General features: G+C 38.1%; 1 long non-coding RNA gene across 1 annotated transcript; it reads right to left on the bottom strand.

Annotated features, from left to right (window-relative positions):
- Nucleotides 1-521: 521 nt before the first annotated feature.
- LOC306990785 lies at nt 522-11084 on the bottom strand. Its single transcript, XR_013795933.1, has 4 exons — nt 11017-11084; nt 4820-5042; nt 4641-4713; nt 522-732 (listed from the first exon to the last, which is right to left on the bottom strand). It is a non-coding gene; the product is annotated as an uncharacterized lncRNA (long non-coding RNA).
- Between the last annotated feature and the right edge of the window lie 9 nt (nt 11085-11093).

Raw genomic sequence — 11093 nt, 5'->3', positions numbered from 1 at the left:
GTACTGCGAATTCGGACATACTACTTTTGTCACATACTGTTTTTCGAACTACTATATAGTAGGGAAGTATGCGATTTCGGATGCAGCAATAGTATAACAAATCACACCTAACACAAACCCTTAAAATGTAATATAATGTCAATATATGGATGGATGGATGGATGGATGGATGGATGGATGGATGGATGGATGGATGGATGGATGGATGGATGGATGGATGGATGGATGGATGGATGGATGGCTCTGTATTATCCACGTGAAATACATAACTAAAATCAGAAAACAATATTAGATAATTTAAGAGAGTCTAAAAGGAGGAAGTAAATGTTTTCAACAATTATTAATCAACGAACTTTAAGTAATTTAGGGTATAAGAAACTATCAACAGAGATAATAAAAGGACAATTATGAGACAAATTTAACACACTTGTTAATTTGCCATATTCATATCCATAAATAAATGTGACCTATTCGTTAAATGATTTTAAAGAGAGTGACGCTTCAGTTTTGATTACCTTATTCATAATGTCCTGCTTGAATGATCTCAGTCTTCATTAGGCAGGGAGACAGCCGTTTACTTAACGATAATGACGGCGCACACAAGCACAGCTCAATCAGGAGTTCACTCCAGTCAGAGGAGGCGTCGAAACGCCAGGAACGTCTACAGCTGAAGGGGTTTAACAGCTGATCTCAGGTGTAACAGCGTCTGCCCTCCCACTGGAACACGGCACTCTGGGAGACAGTCAGACGCCTCTCATTACATAGCCCAGTGCGCACGGGTAAGACCAGGCACGTGTCACACGCAAATGGACTGAACTTGAGTGCTGGGAAGTTTAGCATGTTCTTAGGACAGCTGGCTTATAGTTACGGGAAATGCTGTTTGTGGCCTTCTAGAAATTATCATGTTTAATTATATTCCAGATTATAAAAAAAAATTATGTTGCTAAAAATGTGTGTTGCCTTAGTTAGTGTTGTGATTATAGTATTAAAAAAATAAGTCTGTGTGTGTGTGTGTGTGTGTGTGTGTGTGTGTGTGTGTGTGTGTGTGTGTGTGTCACACCAGTGTTACTTTAGCATTATTTATGTACTATTTTAGTATTTATTACTATTTTGATTTCGCGTTTATTTTTATATTTTCAATTTAATTTTCGTCTTAGTCATTTTTTTTATATGTTATTTAGCTTAAATTTATTTTAATTTCAGTTTAGATTTAGTATTTAAGTTTAAGTTTTTCATCTAATATATATATATATATATATATATATATATATATATATATATATAGGCCTATATATATATATAATTTACTTCAATTACCAAAAAATTATGTTTGATTGTTTTTTAGTTTTAGTTAATAACAACACTAAATCACACAAACTTAATTCAAACAGTAAATGAAAAATATTTCGATATATACATATGTTTTTGTCCATATGCATTATGCATTCAAACATAACCACATAAAATAAGCTTTAAAAAACTGTTAAGTATACACATGCATTTTTATACATTTGGATAGATAATGAAAATCAATGTTTTGACAGCATCTGAAACATAAACCTTTTTTGCAGTACGTACAACTTTAGATATGTATAATTATGAATCCTCTGAAAATTGTACTTAACTGGAATCTTTCCATTCAAACCTCAGGTGCAATTTCATTCATTTACATTTAAAATATGTGTAATATTATTATTACATTTCATTGCCTTGGTACATTTTTCATACAAATACCAATGAGATCACACTGTGATTTCAAACTGCAATCCTCAAGAGAAACAGATATCAAGAACTCTGCTAATTATTGAGAAGTGAGAGTAAATGTTATCACAGGTTAGCATGTGACACCATTACCACTAAATGTTTTTGATTGACAAACAAAATAATGTAAAACACGGCTAAAAATACTTATTGATTAGAAAACAGGTTTAGTGTCCTTGTAGTATGTCTTGGTGTTTCATCTCCGTTTTTGTTTATTTAATTTCTTTTTTCATATTTAGAAATACCAGCCATCTGGCCGCTAGCATTCCTGGCAGTAAGTAATTCTGGCAAATATTCTGTCATTTATTGCTATCATGACATGCCATAAATTATTCTCTCATTAATAACATATTTATGGGCTGAAGAGGAACAAGTGAAAATGTGTATCTTTCACTCAAATGAAAGAGTGCAGCAGAAGGGAGAGAAAAAGAGACAATGTAATTACGGCAAATCCGCCTCAGATATACTCCAAATCATTGTTACGGTGCTAATAAGCTGTCGGATGTGTCAACATTGGCTGGACTTTTCAAAATAATGGGTTTCTTAGCTGAACTTTTCTAAAAGAAATATAATTTCTGTAATGTAAAAATAATCTCGGTTTTCAAATAGGTTTCCCCGTCTGCTATTGGTCAGCAAACAGATAGCCCCGCCCCAAAACCACATACTGTATAGTAGGTACTAGAGGATGGATACCCGACCCGAGCCCGACGGGCCGGGCCGGGTTCGGACAGATATTTAGAAATAATGTTCGGGTTCGGGTCGGGCTCGGTCACATCAGCGCGATAAGGCATTGAACATTTTAAATTTAAAACAGCTTATGTAGGTAGCCGATGTGCCTGATGCTTTCACTTGATGCAAATGTTCGTTTTTGTGATTAAAATACATGTAAAATATTACCATAACATCCGTCTTCCTGTGTGCGGACATTTGTTTATGTAGCCGTGACAACGAAACGCGTGCATAATGTGCGCGCGCCAGGTGTTAAGAGCGCTTGTTGCTCCGCGCGCTGATGCGCTTGTCCTGTTGACATTTCCGAGTGCCTTCCTACAGTTGCTTAATAAAAGCGGGCTTTCCACACAAACTAACGTACAATTGTCATTAGTATGAGAAAAAAATTGGATTTTAACTGTCGGGCTCGGGTCGGGCTCGAACATAAATATCTTTGTGCCTGTCGGGCTCGGGTCGGGTTCGTTTACTGCTCTGTCGGACGCGGGCCGGGCTCGGACTAAAAAAGTCGGCCCGATCCGCACTCTAGTAGGTACTACATTTGGTTTGAAACTTCAGAACTGTTAAAAAAGGAGAAAGTAATTTAATACAGAGAAACACTAAAATATCTGTGATATTCTGGTCTAGACGAGTCCCTCTTTCAATGGAAATTTTATCTAACGATAGGTATATTTTATCATTCCCCTTCATTTCAATGGGATTCTAATTCAGTTAATATATTCAATTCTAGTGCATTGAATCGTCCATTTTAAATCATATTCTGGGTGCTCTTTTTGGGTGGTTTTGTATAGTTTGAAATTCTGGAACGGTAAAGTCCTTGGTGTGATGATTGCACACAGCCAAGGTTGCTGTGATCTCCTTAAATGTAAGCTGTCAAACACTTCCAGTCCGCGCTCACCGCTGCTGTGGTTGTTTCCGTGCTGTGAAGGTCGACTGAAGTCTCAGACAGACCCTTCTCGAATAAAACATTGGGGAAAATCCACACTAAACGTTTCAAGAGTACTGCACAACATAAGTCTGGACCAGCACTCGAAATCATGCATATTCAATAAATTATGTTTTTCTACTATAAGTATGTATAGTGTTTTTAACTAACACGAAATCAGTTTTTTTTTCCTGTTCTGTCTACTGCCTAACAGCCTGTATTTGTTTGCCAAAGGAAACAGAGATGTTTAGTATCACTGCTGGACTGATTTTGAACTAGATTGCTGGATATGAAAAGGTTTGCGGCATCGAATGTTTGAAACATATTCAGGAATTTAGTTTGAAGTATTTGCAAGATGTCTCTGTATATTTTCTAAAAACACCACTCTTGATGCACTTGATGTTTATTACCTGTCCCTAAAAGTAACATAAATACAAGCAATTAATTGTTTAGTATGCCAATTGACCCTTCGCAGGGAGCTTGATTGACAGGTGATCTGACCAATCATACTTCGCCATCTGCCATTTTGTCCGACAAAGCAGTCAGGAGAGTAGATTAACATGGGAGGATTTGAACTTGAGAGGCGGAGTGTACTGACGTCTTTCCGCGGTTAAAACAACATTCCTTCTTATGTTCATGTTTATTTGATGCTATAAATGAACTAGAAGGAAGATATGATCGGTTCAAGAGCAGCTTTAACTGAGGCTCTACAGCGATCTGTCAGACACATTAAAGAGCCACAAAACGGTATTTATTGTTAAAAAAACATTTTTTTAAATGACCAAATTTGAAAGTTGAGACTTTGTTTAATATGTTTAATATCAAAAGTAACCTGGTCTGTCTTGTCTGTCAGCGTGTTGTCAGTGTCCTCTCTGCTCCGCCATGTATTTTTCACTGCGTGAGAACATGGTGTTGCGTGAGAGTGGCGTAGCTTGTCGGACATAGCGACAGTAACTAAGGGGGGCGGGTCTTTGCGAACGGTCAATTAGGCAGCACTTTCATACATGAATGGATGGTCAAGCTTTTGCTTGCATTCCTATGCCTGTGCTTTATTTTTAGCACTTAAGCATTGTTTTTCCCAGCTGTCTACGACCTTTTCAGAAAAGAAAACCGCTTGTGACCCATCAGTTGAGTATGTTCCGGGCCTATCAGTCTGTGTCTAGTAAGAGCGACAGTTCGTCTTGTCAAGCAGTACTTGAGATACAGAAAAAAAACAGTGTAAACTCACAATTGGTTGTTTTCTCTGTGCAGGAACACCTTTCGTCCTTCCCTTGACACCTTTCTTCGTCTCATCTGGATAACTATTAATATGACAAAGAGGTGAGAGTCGCCCCCGCAAATAAACATGCAGCACTGCGTGATTTATATCCAGTGCCAACACTCTTTATTAGACTGTCAATACATTACCTGTTGTCTATTTGCAGTTGTCGAGGCTGAACACACAGACAGGCCAAGAGGAGAATGAATGCGTCTGCGGCGGGTGAGAAAAGCCTCCGGTGATGAGACCCGTGATGGACAGAGTGGTAATTGTGCGGCGGACCGGATGCGTGAGATGAGCGCTCTTTCCTCGGGACCTCGCAGTGTGTCTACGCCCTGAGCCCATGTTTACCCCGCTCTGAGCTTGCTTTGCCTGTCGATTGGAGAGGGGAAGATATTGCGTGTCAAGTGCTCTCCTGGGCTAAACTATCATTTCAAAGTGTTATCACACAATCCTGACTCCCAGGGGCCGCCCGCCTGCCAGCCGTACGGAGGAGCTCCAGACTTTTGCCAAGCACAGCGAATGCCAAAGCAATGGCAACCTAGCAAGGGCACCGAGGATGGCAGGTTGTGCAGGTAACACTCCAATAAACCAAATGATTAACCAGCCCATGTATACTTATGACAATAAAAAGCACGTCAAATGTGTTATTTTGGGTCTCATTGAGACGTGTTTTCATAGGACAGTGGAAAGAAGAAAGGAAACGGGGTAATAGGATTATTATATGGAAAGTTTTCGATGAAAAGATTTATGATTGTTTTGCATTCACACAAAATATATTCTATGATTGGAAATCATACATTTTGCAATTGTATGCAAAATAAATTAAGTATATTTTGACATTTGAAGGTTTAAATGAAATATATTTGAAACATATATTTTTCTAAAGCCATGCTGTTAACTTATATTTACCGGTAGGCCTACTCTATTTTTTAGCTATTTGTATATTTGAAATGTAAATATTTTTATTGTCCAAAATATTTTTTAAATACATTTTGCATTCACTCATTCAAATGTATTTTAAAGACTCTTCCCCCGGAACTAGACTCGCATACGGCTGTTACCGGAAGCCAGGGATTATAGTTTATAAAGTAATAAATATGGATATTTTTCTCACAAAAATGCATCGCTTCACTTCAGAAGATCTTTATTAACCCCTGGAGCCGTATATGGATTACTTTTATGATGGATGGATACACTTTTTGGGCTTCGACTGTGTTTCGCTTAAAGGAGTAAGTCATATACCCATAGGATGGCTTCAGAGTGAGTAAATTGTGGGTGAAATAACCGGAAATAAAGATTGGAAATATATTTTCTTGCACTTTGAAGTAAAAAATTTTTTTATGTATTCTGGCATTGGAAGGTTTAAATGCAATATATTTTAAATTTGAAAATATATCTCCCACAGCCATGCTGTTTAACATATATTTAGCTTATATATACAAAAAAAATAAAAAATACATCCAGAAAAATAATATTAGCAACACCTACTTAATATCCTGTTTCCCTCTGAAATGACACATTATAGAAGTGAAATGGTTTGCGAATGCTGACTTTAAATGCACAGGTAGTTTGATTAGATCCCAAAAGTTGACAATTTGTGGCCTTTACATTTAAACCAATTAGGCTATATACTGTTTTGAACAGTGGCAGATAACTTAATATTTCATTTTAAAAATAATATAAGCTTAAATTATGTGTGGCTAATGACAGCATAAATTCATTGTACCTAATGGATATGCAGGGTCAAAGTGCAAGAGGGCAAAGTTCAGTAAATTGCATTTTAAATAATTTTGTGTTACTAATTGGATCACCCCTGAATAGGGCAAATCTGAGCAAATTAATTTTATAGTCCCAGTGTCATTTCAAGGACGTCTCCAGCAGTGACATCTGTTGTTCTCAGCAGTCGACCCCAGTCAGGGTGTCTTTCTTTATGGCACGCTTTGTCATGCAAGTGTCTCGCACCTAAACACAGTTCTGCCTTCGACTTTGTAGGCTCAAACTAACTGCTCAGTTTATAATCATATTACGATTATTACTTCCGATTAAATAATATACTTGTTTATTTCCTTACATTACTTTGCCATCAGACTTATTAATTATCATACATACGGAGTAGAAAGATTTTGCATACCATTTTACATTGTTCATTTAACAGACACTAGTGTTGTCATTTCTTCAACCACAAAGCCACATACTGTAATTTAGCTTAAAAAATAATATTAAAAACAACACGAAAAAGTATGTGCAACACAAGAATTAACTAACTATGTGTGAGGTATTTCCAAGTCAGAATACAGAATATGGTAAAGTTATGGTAAGGCGTGTGACATTTCCCAAACATCTTCAAAGCAGTTGAACCAATCAGAATACACTGCGTTTTTCAGAAGGAGGGGCTTCATAGAGACAGGAACTAAACAAAGCGTTTAAGCAACTAAAAAAAATAAAAAAAAATCGCATAATCGCCCCCCTTTAAAACACCCAGGAAAAGTTGCGACTCTCAGAGCCCACCCAACATGGCGGCTGTTTCACTAGCTTCTCTTAAGTAAAGGATTAGCACGTCTAATTGCACACCAATAGCCAAACTCTTTTAGCTGATAAGGTGCCGCATGAGTAATGCATTTCCATCTTCCTCTGAGCGCCGTAGACACAGACAGGATTTACTCCTGCCTCAAATCTGTCTCTCCTCTTGTGCGAACAGGCTCAGAGGGAACGTTCTGCCCTCTCTATCTACATAAGCAATCAAATCAAAAGGTGCATTCACGTAGCCTCTTCAATTTAGCCGTACTGCGCAGACGGGGCACTGCTCAAATTGTTTCTTCTTTTCTCTCTTGTTGACTTTCTCATCATTTTAACTCTCAGCTTGGCTTGAATGATGCAACTGACAAACAACATCTTTAGTTTGTCGGTAGAAAGTTGACATTTGAGTTAGTGACGAATTCATCCAAATTCTCCATCAAACCTGGGTTGCCAGGTCAATGCTCAAATATACCACTACTACAGTATTTTGTACAGGGTTTAAAAGATAATTTGACGCAAGACAGGTTTTAAGGAAGAGCTGCAAGTATATTGTTTTAGCATCAATATCGCGATGTACGGATGTCGAGTAGGGACCGTAGTTGATCCGTATGGACTAGGCACGTGATTCACAGATTAATTGCAAAGTTTAAAGGAATACTCCACTTTTTTTGGAAATAGGAATATGGAAATCATTTTCCAACTCCTCTTTAGTTAAACAGTTGAGTTTTATCGTTTTTGAATCCATTCAGCCGATCTCCGGGTCTGGCGGTAGCGCTTTTAGCGATATTTTTCCTATTTAAAACTTGACTCTTCTTCTGTGGTTACATCGTGTAGGCTACTAAGACCGACGGAAAATGAAAAGTTGAGATTTTCTAGGCCAATATGACTAGGAACTATACTCTCATTCCTGCGTAATAATCAAGGAACTGCTGCCGTACAAGCAGCGCAATGATATTACAAACTTAGTGCCGTGACGGTCACTTTGGAAGTTTCCTAGCTGGGGACTATTTTCAGGCGCTGCGTAATATCATTGCACCGGCTGGTACGGCAGCAGTTCCTTTATTATTATGCAGGAATGAAAGTATAGTCCATATTAGCCTAGAAAATCGCAACTTTTAATTTTTCTTAGTACATGATGTAACTACAGAAGAGTCAAGTTTTAAATAGGAAAAATATAGAAACTCTTTGGTAATTTGTTTGAGAGAGATGCTAACGGTCTAATCAGATTCAATGATATATGCTAAGCTATGCTAAAAGTGCTACTGCCAGACCCGGAGATCGGCTGAATGGATTCGAAAACGGTAAAACTGTTTAACTCTAGAGGAGTTGGAAAATGAGCCTATTTCCAAAAAAAAGTGGAGTGTTCCTTTAACCATCAGCGTGAACGTTTTACCATTGGAATGTTTTTTAGGTCCTGTCAGTTTAAACATTCAAGCGTTTTTAAACCGTTTGAGTTCGAGAAGATGCGAAAGACAACTCAATTCTGAACTAGCATGCTTTTTTCTATCTGGTGTCAGTGGTGTTGGAAATTGTAAAAAGTTAATTATTTTATTTAAAAAATTAAAATTATGAGTATGTGTATGGGTTAGAAATATTTTAATAAAATTTACGTGATATGTTATTTATTAATTAAAAAAACCTCAAATGAATTGCTAATTCATGTTCTAATTTACAGTAGAAGATCACAAATTCATTTAAATAAATGTTATAGGCTATATTTAGCTTTTTTTCTGTTTCTAAAATAGAATAAGAATGCTGTTCACATGGTCTATATAACATGAATATCTGTCTATATGAGTTAATGAGCATCTAATGCTTTTTGGTCTTTTAAAATATACAAAATAGTTTACAGCAATAATAACACAATGGATAAATGCTCTTCGTCATCATATGGTCCATTAGCACTCAAAGAAAAAGATAGATTGTGCTCCATCTCAACAACATCAGCAGATGTCAGAAATAGAAAGTTGTAATGGATCGAAGTATTGTGCATCTGATTTCATGCCCGTTTGCATGTGCGGCTCGTTTCGTGACTCTGAGTCTTGCGGTGTGGAGCCTGAGTGAAAAGCTCTCTCATGAATGAAACATCGCGGCTAATGAAACGAGCCGCTCCACTTCCACAGGCTCACACGCTCATGCACACGGATACAAACACGCTTCACGTGCAACACAACATGCACGGGCAGACCATCTATATTTGATGCTGAAAACAGTAACAGTTCCTCCATTGTCAGGGCATAGCTTAGAAAAAGAGAGGTCGGGTGGCAAGACCAAGATGGGGATGGAGTGACTGCACTCGGTGGTTTCCGTGCAGAAACGGCACGTCTGAATGTGCGTGCAGCTCTGGCTGGCGGCCCATGAGGCCTTGCTGCCGTGTCTCAGCGCTGCGTGACTCAGGGAGAGTGAAGTTTGAAAGAAAAACAGACCATACATGAAGAACAAACTCCAATCTCTGACCTCCAACTGGAATCTTTTTTGACACAAAAACTGAAAGTAATCAAACCTCCATCTGTGTCTCTCGAATTAGAGATCTGCTACCAAACCTGAGCCAAACAAGGCCTACAATCTGGTGGGTTTAAGATGAAAAATAATATTTTGCACAGACAAACACTCATATTGTAAAAAAAAAAAAAAAAAAAAAAAATCGATTTAATTATATTTATTGAAAAGTTAGACCATTATTTAAAATCTCAGGACAAAAGGGGCTCAGTTGCCAAACAAGAAAAGAAAAAGTGTTTGTTTCTAATATATAGGACTAGTGTTCTAATATATGCAGTATGGACTATAATTAAACAGACACTATAGTGCATGCTGCCTAATTTATTTTGCGGTCGTCTGTCTTGAGGACGTTTTCAGGTTTTGAAGGTGAAAAACTTTCAAGGTTCAGTTATTGCACAGTGCGTTGCTAATTTTACTGAAGAGCACGTTCACGTAAAAGACAGAAGTGGTTCGCTTTCATCCATAGTGCTGAACTTTTATTTCCCTTCAAAAAGAAGAAGAAGATGCTATCCGACACAAAGCGCTGCTGCTCAAACACCCACGAGGAAACACGCAGGACAGTAAGACCAGCGGTGAGAGGTTCATCCAGCGGACACGGGCGCCCAGAGGACCGACCCGAGGAGGAATCAGGCTAGGGCACCACTGAGGCTCCAGGGGTTTGGAGATCAATGCACAGAAATTCTGTGCTCAGTTTCTACACGTGTTTTCCCCCCTCTCTTCCTCATTGGACTTCTTAATGAGAGCCGGATTGAAACGTGCTGATTCCCTAAAATGTATTTTTGGCATGGACATTAGAGTAATTTGCATAGAGTAATCAGACCGGTAATCAGTCTTGCTTAGTTGTTGTCCACACGAACACGCTCAGCGATACAGGTGTGAAATTTTGCCAGCAACTCTCTCTCGCCTTCTTTTTATGCATGACTACATCCATATGTGGATTTGCATCTATACATTTCTATTCGAGTCACTGGATTGCACTGTAATTCAGCTACGTGGTGGCCATAGGATCGTTTCATGTTAATTCTTATGTTCATTTTTTGTCAATCAAAACCAACAGTAAGAAAAGCATCCCCTCTATTAATGCTAATATTTAAGGTTTTAAGGTGTGGTAATTTTCTATGCAATCAAATGTACATATAAAAATCCCAGGAAACGTTTATGGAAGGGGAGACTCAGCATTAGAAAGTGTGTAGCTGCTATATTTGCATCTACTTTGCTTCTGAAAGTGTTAAAATCTCATTTCTGTTGATAGTGAAACTTTTGTGTCACATCAGTTGATCTGAATTTCATAAATGTTGGAAGGATAAGACAGACAACAGTAGCGTACTCATCGCTGTGCCTACATACACGCTGACGGCCTCTTGTACTACACCGGTGGGGGAGCTGAGGCATGCTGGGAAAACA

Source organism: Phoxinus phoxinus (genome assembly GCF_949152265.1).
Source record: "Phoxinus phoxinus genome assembly, chromosome: 22".
Classification (NCBI taxonomy): Eukaryota; Metazoa; Chordata; class Actinopteri; order Cypriniformes; family Leuciscidae; genus Phoxinus; species Phoxinus phoxinus.
Note: the sequence above shows the minus strand (reverse complement) of the source record. Positions and strands in the feature narration are given on the sequence as shown.